Source organism: Urocitellus parryii, chromosome Y (assembly GCF_045843805.1).
Source record: "Urocitellus parryii isolate mUroPar1 chromosome Y, mUroPar1.hap1, whole genome shotgun sequence".
Taxonomy (NCBI): Eukaryota; Metazoa; Chordata; class Mammalia; order Rodentia; family Sciuridae; genus Urocitellus; species Urocitellus parryii.
Window position 1 is genome coordinate 21,081,203 of NC_135548.1, and position 9,719 is coordinate 21,090,921.

A 9,719-nucleotide genomic window follows, 5' to 3' on the forward strand; every position below is an offset into this window, starting at 1 on the left:
CCAGACGAGAGCGCTACCGCCTGAGCCACATTCCCAGCCCCCCTTGATTTCTTTTTGAGCCAAGAACATAAGACCATAGAAAGGCTTTAATTTCTTTCCACTTGCCTTTCTGTCTTGTGACAAAAGACTGCAGACTCAACATACATCAGTGATATTTAACTTGCAACATGAAATAACTGAAAACAAATAGAAGCTGTACTCACTGGGCAACAGACCATACACCCAGAAATCGCTGAGGTTGTGCAAGGTCTGTAGCCCATGCCTTGAAGCATAATACATAAACATGTGTGTGGTTTTTCCTACTGTAACGGAGGCAGGTGGCCTGATTAAATTCAGCATTTATTTGGGAACAAAAGTGACATCTCTGGCTACTGCAGATGAGACAGGTGCTCTGGTAGCCCAACAGCTATTGAAAATGCAGAGAGTTAGCATCTGGAATTCCTTTTAAGCTGTGCACCTGTGCTGCTAAGGGCCAGAGTCTGCTGGCTCTGCCAAGTCTTGGGAGACACCTGAGAGATCAGCAGTGAGCCCAGAAGGTCCTGAGTGAGCTAAATGTGCATCAGGATTACCAGGATTTCTTCATGTTTTTTTGTTTACACTGTTAGAGATCAAACCCAGGGCCTCATGCATACTCAGCACATGCTCTATGACTGGGCTCTGGCCCCATCCCACTGTGGGTTTCTAAAAGCCCAAGTCCTGGATGCTTCACTACAGTGGGCTTCAGAAAGCTGAAAGAGGCACAGGATCCTGCAGTAGGGACAGTTTCTCTTGTGCAGCCCTTTGGGATTACTGAGGCTAAACTTGGACCATCTCAGAGTAAGTGCCCTCAGAGAGAAAGACCCTGCCTCACGTGGCCCAAGATTATTCCCAGATGGTTCCTCAAAGGTGAGCCCTGGGGGACATCAAGCCCCATCCCTCCCTTAAACCTTCCAGAGCAGGCAGCCTATTCACACATCACCACACAGACCCTCTCTGACCTTTCACCCTGACCAGGAGGAGCTCTGCCAAGCTCATTTTTTATACTACACATAAGGGAGGCAGGCTCCTCTGCAGCTGTAGTGGTTCAGTAAATAGAGTGGTATTATTTTCTTACCTGAAAGTGAAAGAGGTGAGGGCATCCTCTACCTGACAGTCACTTTAGCAGTGAAGAGCAAGCATCCCTGTGGCTATGGGGTGCCCTGGCTTCTTTGGGAGCTTCCCAGGACTTGGTCAATGGAAAACATGCAGGGTGGGCCACACAGGTGGCAGAAGGTGATCTGGGGATTGAGGTGTCCTAAGTGGACAGGAGGCCAAGTAACTGCTAGGTGTAGAGCCTGGGAATAAGGCTTCCCCAAGAGGAAGTGAGTCTTTGCTGGGCAAGATCCACCAGCTGGAAGACCTGGAATGCCCATCCTAAGACAAGAGAAAGGTACAATCTCAAGGTGCCCAACTCACAGTGTTTGGACTCAGTGCAGCACCCGTCCTCTGCATTAGGATGCATTTGCATTTATGGTGTTTTGTTCTTTTTGTTATTTTTTACTTGTAGATGGAAAAATACCTTTATTTTAATTTATTTTTATGTGGTGCTGAAGATTAAAACCAGCGCCTCACACGTGCGAGGCAAGCACTCTACTACTGAGCTTACAACCCCAGCCCTGGCTGTTTGGTTCTTTGTTATAGTTTTTTTATACATGTATGACAGTGGAATATATTATAATTCTTATTACACAAATAAAACACAAATTTTCCTATCTCTTGTTTTATACAAAGTATATTTTCACAAATTTGTGTCTTTGTACATCTACTTTGGATAATAATGTCCATCACATTTCCCCATCATCTTGAAACATTTCCTGTCTGTCTAAATAACTAGTGTAAACAAAAGGCAATTGTGTTGTTCTTTCCCATGAGGTGCAGGTCAGGTGTGAGGCCCCATCTAGGACAACCAAGGGTAGCTGTCCTCAGACAGGTTTTTCAGCCTGTGGCGGCTCAGTGGTGGCCACTATTGCCGATTGTCTTTGGTCAGGTTGTGTGCCAGCCAGTTCACTTTGGTCTTCCAGCTCTCCCTCAGGGCTTCATTGAACTTCACCCTGAAGTGCTTCAGCCCCTCCTCCTCCGTCTTCCCCAGTGCCAGGGTGTCCTGGGAGAGAATCATCACAACTGCATCAACATTCAGGGATCCTGACCCTGCTGCATCTCAAACCCTTCTGCCTCCCTGTACTCCTGCCACCTCGGGTTGTTGAAATTCCTTCCTAAAAGAACTGCAAGCAGAGGGTCAGGCGGCCTCACATTAGCTGAGAGAAGGGCAGGAGAAGCTTTAGGGAATACACCCCCTCCCACTCTGCCTCTCACTAACTGAAAAGACAGGAATGCAAAGTGTCTTGCAAACCTACAAGAGACTCTATCTCATGCGTGAAAGACACTGAGGACACATGGTATGACCAAACAAGATCACAGTTCACCTGCAACTGGGTGGGAATAGGCCCAGGGAGTGCAACATTCTGGCCACTTCCCACCATACTGCATTGCTGGGCCCGGGATGGCATGGGGGCCGCCATCTGAGAGGTGAATCTCCTTGGTCCCTGAGCTGTTCGGGCAAGATGCACTCTGACCAGGATGAGCTCTGCCAAGCTCATTTTTTAATACTATACATAGGGAAGGCAGGCTCCTCCACAGCTGTAGACGTTCAGGCAGGCCTTGTGAAGTTTGTGGTAGACCCTGGCCTCCAGGCTGGTGTGGTCCTGTGCTGGCATACCTTCAAATACTGGATGTCTTTGGAGGAGCTTAGCTCAGGCAGGCCTGCTGCCTGCATCAGAGCAAAGAGTTGGAGGAAGAGGAGCCCATGGCACCGCAGAATGCTGTAGGCCTGTTCACAGTAGCCTCGAAACCTGCAGAGGTGGAGGAAATAGATAAATCCCTGGGTCCTCCCTGCCATCCCCAGCCCCAAACAAGCAGGGGTTCTGCAGCCAGCCAGCACCTGCCCCTGAGTGTCTGCCCCTGGCCTGGGCCTGCCTCCTACACCTCCCATGGACCTCCTGTTTGCACTGCCCAACAGGGTACTCTTGGATTGGGGTGCACCTGCAGAGAAGGCAGCACCCCCAGGGTGGAGGCAGGAGTTAGCCTGAGGTCTATGTCCCCATCCCTGCCCCTGGCTGGACACTGTCTCCTCACTGGGGCCCTGGGCATCCTCACCTTTCAAATTTTTCATTATTACTAGTCTTGCCCTGCTAAATCACGTGGACAAAGTCATGGGTGAGGATGAATGGGACTCGCTCACGGTTGATTCCAAACTTGGTCTTGAAATTCTCAAGAATGTGGCCAAAGTCAATGTGAAATAGCTGAGGGGAGGGAAGGGCAGGGAGAATAGGCTTCACAAAGAGAGGTTCCAGTTAGAGGAAGTCAGCAGGACTTGGGGCACTCTTCTGGGAGGTGTAGGTAGGTCAGAGAGGCCACTGGGCCAGGGATGTAAGACAAGCTCACTGGGCAGCTGAACACAGTGCCCCTTACCTGACCATTCTCACGGATCATGATGTTGTCACTGTGCCGGTCACCGATGCCCAGCACATATGTCGCCATGCAGTAGCCGGCACAGGAGAGGGTGAACTCCTCAATGGCTCTATCCAAGGCTTCTCTGGGTGGGGAAGATTGAAAACCAGGGCTCCTTATATTTTCCCTCCTCTTGAATCTGGCCTTGTGTTAATCAACAAGGAGGGCATTATTCTGGAGCATAGGTCACCATGCCCAGCTTGAAATTGCCCCCTTCTTCCACACAATACCATTCAGAGAAGCCAAGGTCTATGTATTAGATGAAGAGAGGCTGCATAAAGAGGCACAACTGACAGCCAAGTCCCTAGGTGTGTGACTGGGCCCTTGGTAGAAGCTCTGGGCTCAGACAATATCACAGATGCTAGCCATAGCACCAGCTATTTCAAACCACAGCAGAACCCACTCAAGCTGTATATTTGTGACTAAACACAGTGGTGGTTTTAACACCCAAAGAGTTGAGTAGCATAACACAGCCATGAAAAATGGACACCCAGGAACAGTGACCTTCTCTGTCCTACCCCAAATCAGATGTGGGCCAGTGCTCAGCTGAGCCAAGCAGCCATGGAAACTGTCACAGGCCTTCCCTCACCTTTCACTCTATGGAGCCTCTCCCAGGAATAAGAAAGCCTACCCAGGGTTCTTGGACTTGAGCCAGTTGAGCAGGGCATCCTTGTTGAAGGCAGCCATGGCAGCCAGGTTGCTCTGGTTCAGCTGGATGTTGGCAATGGTGTCCGAGTGCTGCACCACCTCAATGAGGCCCATGCAGTCACCAGTGGGAAGGCAGCCATCGGGGGTCATCCTAGCACATGAGAAGAGGCACAGGCAGACACTATGGTTAAGGACATTCTCTGGGGCTACTGGAACCCCCTGAAAATTGAGGCACCCAACAAAACCACAGGGAATACTGCTAAAATTCCTAAGGATGCCAGATGGGGTGTGGGGCTCTGGGGAAGGTGCCTTAGAGACACAGAACTGGCACCCAAGTTGCAGAGCACACCTTGGCTGGGCTCATGTTTGCTCTGAAGAGAATGAGTCAGTGGGCTTGGAAGAAGGTGGCACTGCTCTCCAAGGGGTAGGAAGCCAGGAAATAGGAGCTGAGCACCAGAAATGGCCTTACCCAAACCCCTCCAGCTCCCCTACCCCTCTTGTAAGAATAGCCACTCTCACATTCAACAGGGAGGTGTCAGTTTAGACCAGGAACTCCTCCAGGAGCAGGCTCTGAGGCCTGTTACAGACCCAAACAAACAGGTGATGGATAGAGGCCCCACCTTAGGTCCAGGCCCTCCTGCTTCCACAGGGCGTCCATGAGCTGGATCATCTGCAGAGTCAGCATGTCCTGGCGGAGGTCTGGAAGGGCAGGAGTTTCTAGTGGGTTATACACCCATGCAAGGCTCAGAGTAGCTCTGTCTTCTCAGGGAACCCCCTGGGTCCCTACCACAGAACAGTATGGGCCTAGGTGAGAAGGCCAAGGCCTCAGCATGTCCCCTGCCCAGCCTGGCTCACCATCCCTGTTCTTAAAGATGATGCCAATGCTGTCACCACTGCCTGCCTCCTCACTGCTGTACATGATCCACAGGGGTTTCATCTTGGAGTCCATGAAGGTGCACCTTTCCACACTGCAGGTAGAGGGCCATGTTGGCCTGGGCGGTTGGGGGCTTAGGGTGGGGAGGGGGCTTAGGGCCTGGCTCCAGGTGGGGCTAGGCCTGGGGATCACCAGACTTCTGCCAGCATCGTGCTGGGGTCCAATGGGGACTGCAAGTGTGAAAGGGCTTCTAGATAAGTATCCTGGCGCATGTACAAGTGCATCAGCTCCTTAGTTTGGGGTTTGGTGGTCTTTTGGGAGCTCACCTTCACAAAGTCGCTCAGGGCCTTCAGCTTGCTCAGTGCTTCTGCCTGGTGGGCAGAATGGAGTAGCAGCAGTGCACATGAGCCTGAGCCAGAACCAGGAGTATGACTGTGAAGGGGCCTGGAAGGGGAGCCCGCCTCAGGCACAGGCACTCTGAGCCTCACCTGCTTCATCAGCACCTTCATGTGGTGGGTGCTGGCCCTGAAGTAGGCCTCCATGACGAGGCCAAAACGCAAGGCCACGGACTGCACATGCATCTCAGAGCTGGAGGGAGAAGATGGGGCTGAGAATGGCCAGGAATGGCACATAGCCCCTCCTCAGCCCAGTAAACATGAGGTCAGCAGGCCAGGAGACCCTCATCCCCCATGGCTTTTCTAGGTTCCCAAGGAATCAGCAGGGGTGCATCCAGCTACCGAAGATGCCAGAATAGGAAGTGGCCAATCTTTCGGTTGGCCAGAGCCTGGTCCAACAAGAATTGGGTCAGTTCGCAGTCCAGGTAGGACTTGTACTTGAGGACCTGCACCAGCTGCAGCAAGCACTGGAGAAGCTTGTCGTCCCTGTAGGGGAGGAAGGCTGGTTGAGTCTGGGGTTCTGAAACTCAGGACAGAGGTCTCCAGCTGGCAGGTGACTGGAAAGAGGGTGAGGCCAGCCTAAGCTCATCTCCACCCAGCACCCACTTCCAGGTTGCCAGGGCAAGATGTCTTAGTGAGGAACTGGCAGCATGTGGGCCTCAGTGCCCAGCTGGGACTCACGTCAGTTTCTGCAAGGACCTGATGGCAAAGGAGCCCACGTGGCAGTCAGGGAAGCTGAAGTCCAGCAGCTCCAGGGCATTCAGGACAGGAAGCTCGGGCCAGGAGCACAGCAGGTAGAGCATCTGGAGGACGCTTTGCAGTCAGGTGGTGGGGGGCCCACTGCTATCTCTCTACTCCAGCTGTGCCCCTGGTGCCCCTCTCCACCCACCTGGGCCACATCCTCGTGCTTGTTCCACTTGGTCACGAGCAGCAGGTGGGCCAGAGCCTCTGGGAAGTGCTCCTGCACTTCATGCCGCATCTTCCACACCAGGTCCTTCTCATGCTCATACAGCTCTCCCGACCCCCGCTGCTCCAGGATTCCCTGCAGCTGCAGCTTCTAAGGGGCGCAGGCAGACTGAGGCCTCCAGCCCAGCACCTGGCTCCATTCCCCACCAGCACCCCAGCTCACCTCCTCCTTGGTGGTAGGCCCATGCTCCCCGTGACGTCCCAGCTCTAGAATCTGCAACAAGTGTACCTGCTGTGAGCTCCCCAGGCCTGGGCCAGCACTGGCAGGGCTCTAGGCAGGGCGTCTGCACCTCAGCACTACTGCCAACCACTCTTGCTGGTGGGAGCCCTCCTGCATACTGCAGGGCATTCAGTAGCATCTCCAGGCTCAGCCTGCCTCAGGCCAGTAGTACCTCTCCCATCGGCTGTGACAGCAAAATTTCATCAGACATCACCAACATCCCCTGGTGGGCCACATAGCTACTGGAATGCCTCAAATCAGCATGATGACCCAGCCCCCAGCAATGGGCAAAGCCTGGGGTGGCCAGGGGCCCCGTCTGAGGAGCTCCAAGAAAGCTCCTGGTTAGTGCTCAGCTTCCAAGAAGGACCTCACTGACCTTCTCCAGGGCAGGGTAGTACACAGGGTGAGGGGCCACCTCGGGCAGGTAGATGACCAGGGTGACAGCACTCTCTGTGTTGGGATTGCTATGCACGGTACCCATGGGGTTCAGCAGGTCTCCTTTCTCATCTGAAGGCAGGGAGAGATGTAGTTGTAGGGGAACCAGTTCTGGATGCCTTACCCTCCAAGAGCCTCTCCCTGATGGGCCTGGGTCCACCTGGGACAGAGGGCCACATATAGAGGCAGAGCTCCCCAGTCTTGAGCTGGTCCTTGTAGTCAAACAACATGAGGTTGGCCCAGGCGATTGGGAAGTCCTGGAGAAGGATACTACAGATCAGAGTGAGCCTCTTCTTGTTCATATGCAGAATGGAACTAGTCTCCAGGCCAAGCAGGAGAGAAGATCCAGACTGCATGGAAGGTCTCCAAGTTAGACCCAGGAGTAGGGGAAGGACCCGCTATCTCTTTCCTATCAGAATTTCAGTAATTAAGCCAGGAAGATCCCTTCCTGGCTGCCTGCATCTTCACACCCAGCATCCAGAGGCACTTGAGTAAGCTCACCAGTCCCATAGCTGGCCCAGGACAAGGGGCAAGTCACATCCTGGGTATAGTGACTTGGGGCCCAGCCACACTCTCCCCAGGCAGCCACTCACTCATCATTTCTGTCCCCCTGAGAATACTGTCCTTCCACCAAGGGAGCTGCCTCTAGGACCCCTAAGGACCACAGGTCTGGGCTAGATATTTCATGTCAGGCAACTCATGAGCTGTTACCCAGGCAGCACAGGAAGCCAGACTAAGGAGCCAGACTAGGGAAGGCAGAGAGACTGGGGTCCCCAGGCTCTCCCAGGAACCTGTTCTCAGGGTGCCTGCCTGTGGGAGCAGGATGGCAAGAGGCCCCAGTAAGGGGTTTCACTGGGTGTCTGAGGCCTGGGCCTTTCCCAGTCAGCACAACCCACCACCTTCTTGGGCTTTTTCTTGCTAGAGTGCGCCTTCTTGGCCTTCTCCGTCACCACATAGAGTGCAAAGCAGAGCCGGGCCATGCGCGGCAGGTCACAGATGTGGATGTCAAACTCCAGATGCTGCTTCCACATGGGCTCTGAGCACATGCTCACCTCCAAGCTGGACATCGTCTTGCATAGCATCTCATTGCCATGGAAGAGCCCGGCCTGCACCACCAGCTGGGGAAGGGGTACAGGGCATGGATGAGGGAGTGAAGTCCCCACCCATCTAAAGTTCCAATCCTCTCCTTGAGGGTCCCCATTTACACAGGGTTCCAAATCTACTTCTTGCATTGAGAGTGGTCCAGCAGAGTGTAGGCTGGCAGCTCAGTGGTACAGGTGTCTTGTGGCATTGGTACCCCAGGCTGCGCTGGGGCAAGCCAGTCTCAGTACACTTGACTCTGTGGGTCAACTCAGAACCTCAGTTTCCTCATCAGGGTTCAGAAGTTCCAGGGTCCCTTCTGCTTCTAACAGCTCTGGCTACCTTCATGCCTAGCATCTTCTGAGCCCCATGTGGCTCCAGTCTCCAGTGTACCTATTCCAGTTCCAACCTGCCAGCCCATCCCCAGAGCAGCTCCCACCCAATCCTCCATGACTCCTGCAGACACAACCCCCTTCCCAGATTGTAAAGTAATGCCAAAAAAAGAGACCCAGACAAGACATGCTACGCTCTGTGGACCCAGACAGGCATCACCTCCCAGAAGTGGGACAATAAATCCACCTCTGCAGGTGGTTCTAAGTGCAGAGGAGCCATGAAAGTGCTTTTTGAAGAGACAACAGGGCACTTTTCCCCAAGCCCATCGGGGCTCAGTTTCCAGGGGGAACCATGTGCAGTGTCCCCCAGACTCTGGGCACCTCTGGGTTGGTAACCCCTGGAAGCACCTCAGCCCAGCTGCAGCCAGCTTCTATGGTGCCTTACCCATGTCTGACTGGGCCTCCTACTTCAATGGGCTGTGTCTGATTCCACAAGCTCCACCAAAGTCAAATACCCACAAGTTGCTTGGCCCAGGTTTCTATTAATTGGCCTCCCTGGCCTGCTGGCCTGCTCCCCTCCCCTCTTATTGTTTGGATGTGGTTCACAGCCAATCCAGGCAGAGATAATGAGTAATGTGCCCAGGTGACTTTTGTGTGACACCCTCCCACTCTTCTTTCACTGCTGCCCCTCCAGGCTACAGCACACCCTGTTTGTGAAAAAAAGAAAACACACACACACACAAAAAAACACACCTGTCCACTCACCTGGTACCCGAGCCCCTACCTTCATCTGCTCATCAGCATTGATTCTGCTGCTCTGGATGAGCTCAATGCAGAAAGGCTGCCCCAGTGACCACAGGGACACAGAGGAAGGCTAGAGAGGAGAGGAGAGGGGCTTAAATCCCAGCTCATTCCCCTGGCTACTGAAAGGCTGGGGAGAGGGGGAGAGGGTCCCAAATTTATGGCAAGGTTCAGAAACCTGTCACCAACACCATCCTTTACCAATCTGACACACAGGGGCCCAGGGGCTCCAGCCCCCCTGACATCTGCAGAGAAGTAGGCAATCTGGGATCGCAGTAGCTCAGACAGGACCCTACCCTGGGTGTCAGCTCAAGGCCCTTACTCTCCAAAAGGACTGCACCATCCAAAGTCACATGAATGACAGCTTAGGCTGGCTGTTACATGAGAGCTTATCTGGAGCTGTAGAATAGATTGCCTACAAATGAGCTTTCTTGTGGCATATG

General features: G+C 53.4%; 1 pseudogene; it reads right to left on the reverse strand.

Moving 5' to 3' along the window:
* Window positions 1-1,981: 1,981 nt before the first annotated feature.
* On the reverse strand, window positions 1,982-9,470 carry LOC144250969 (phosphatidylinositol 4,5-bisphosphate 3-kinase catalytic subunit delta isoform-like; annotated as a pseudogene).
* Window positions 9,471-9,719: the final 249 nt, after the last annotated feature.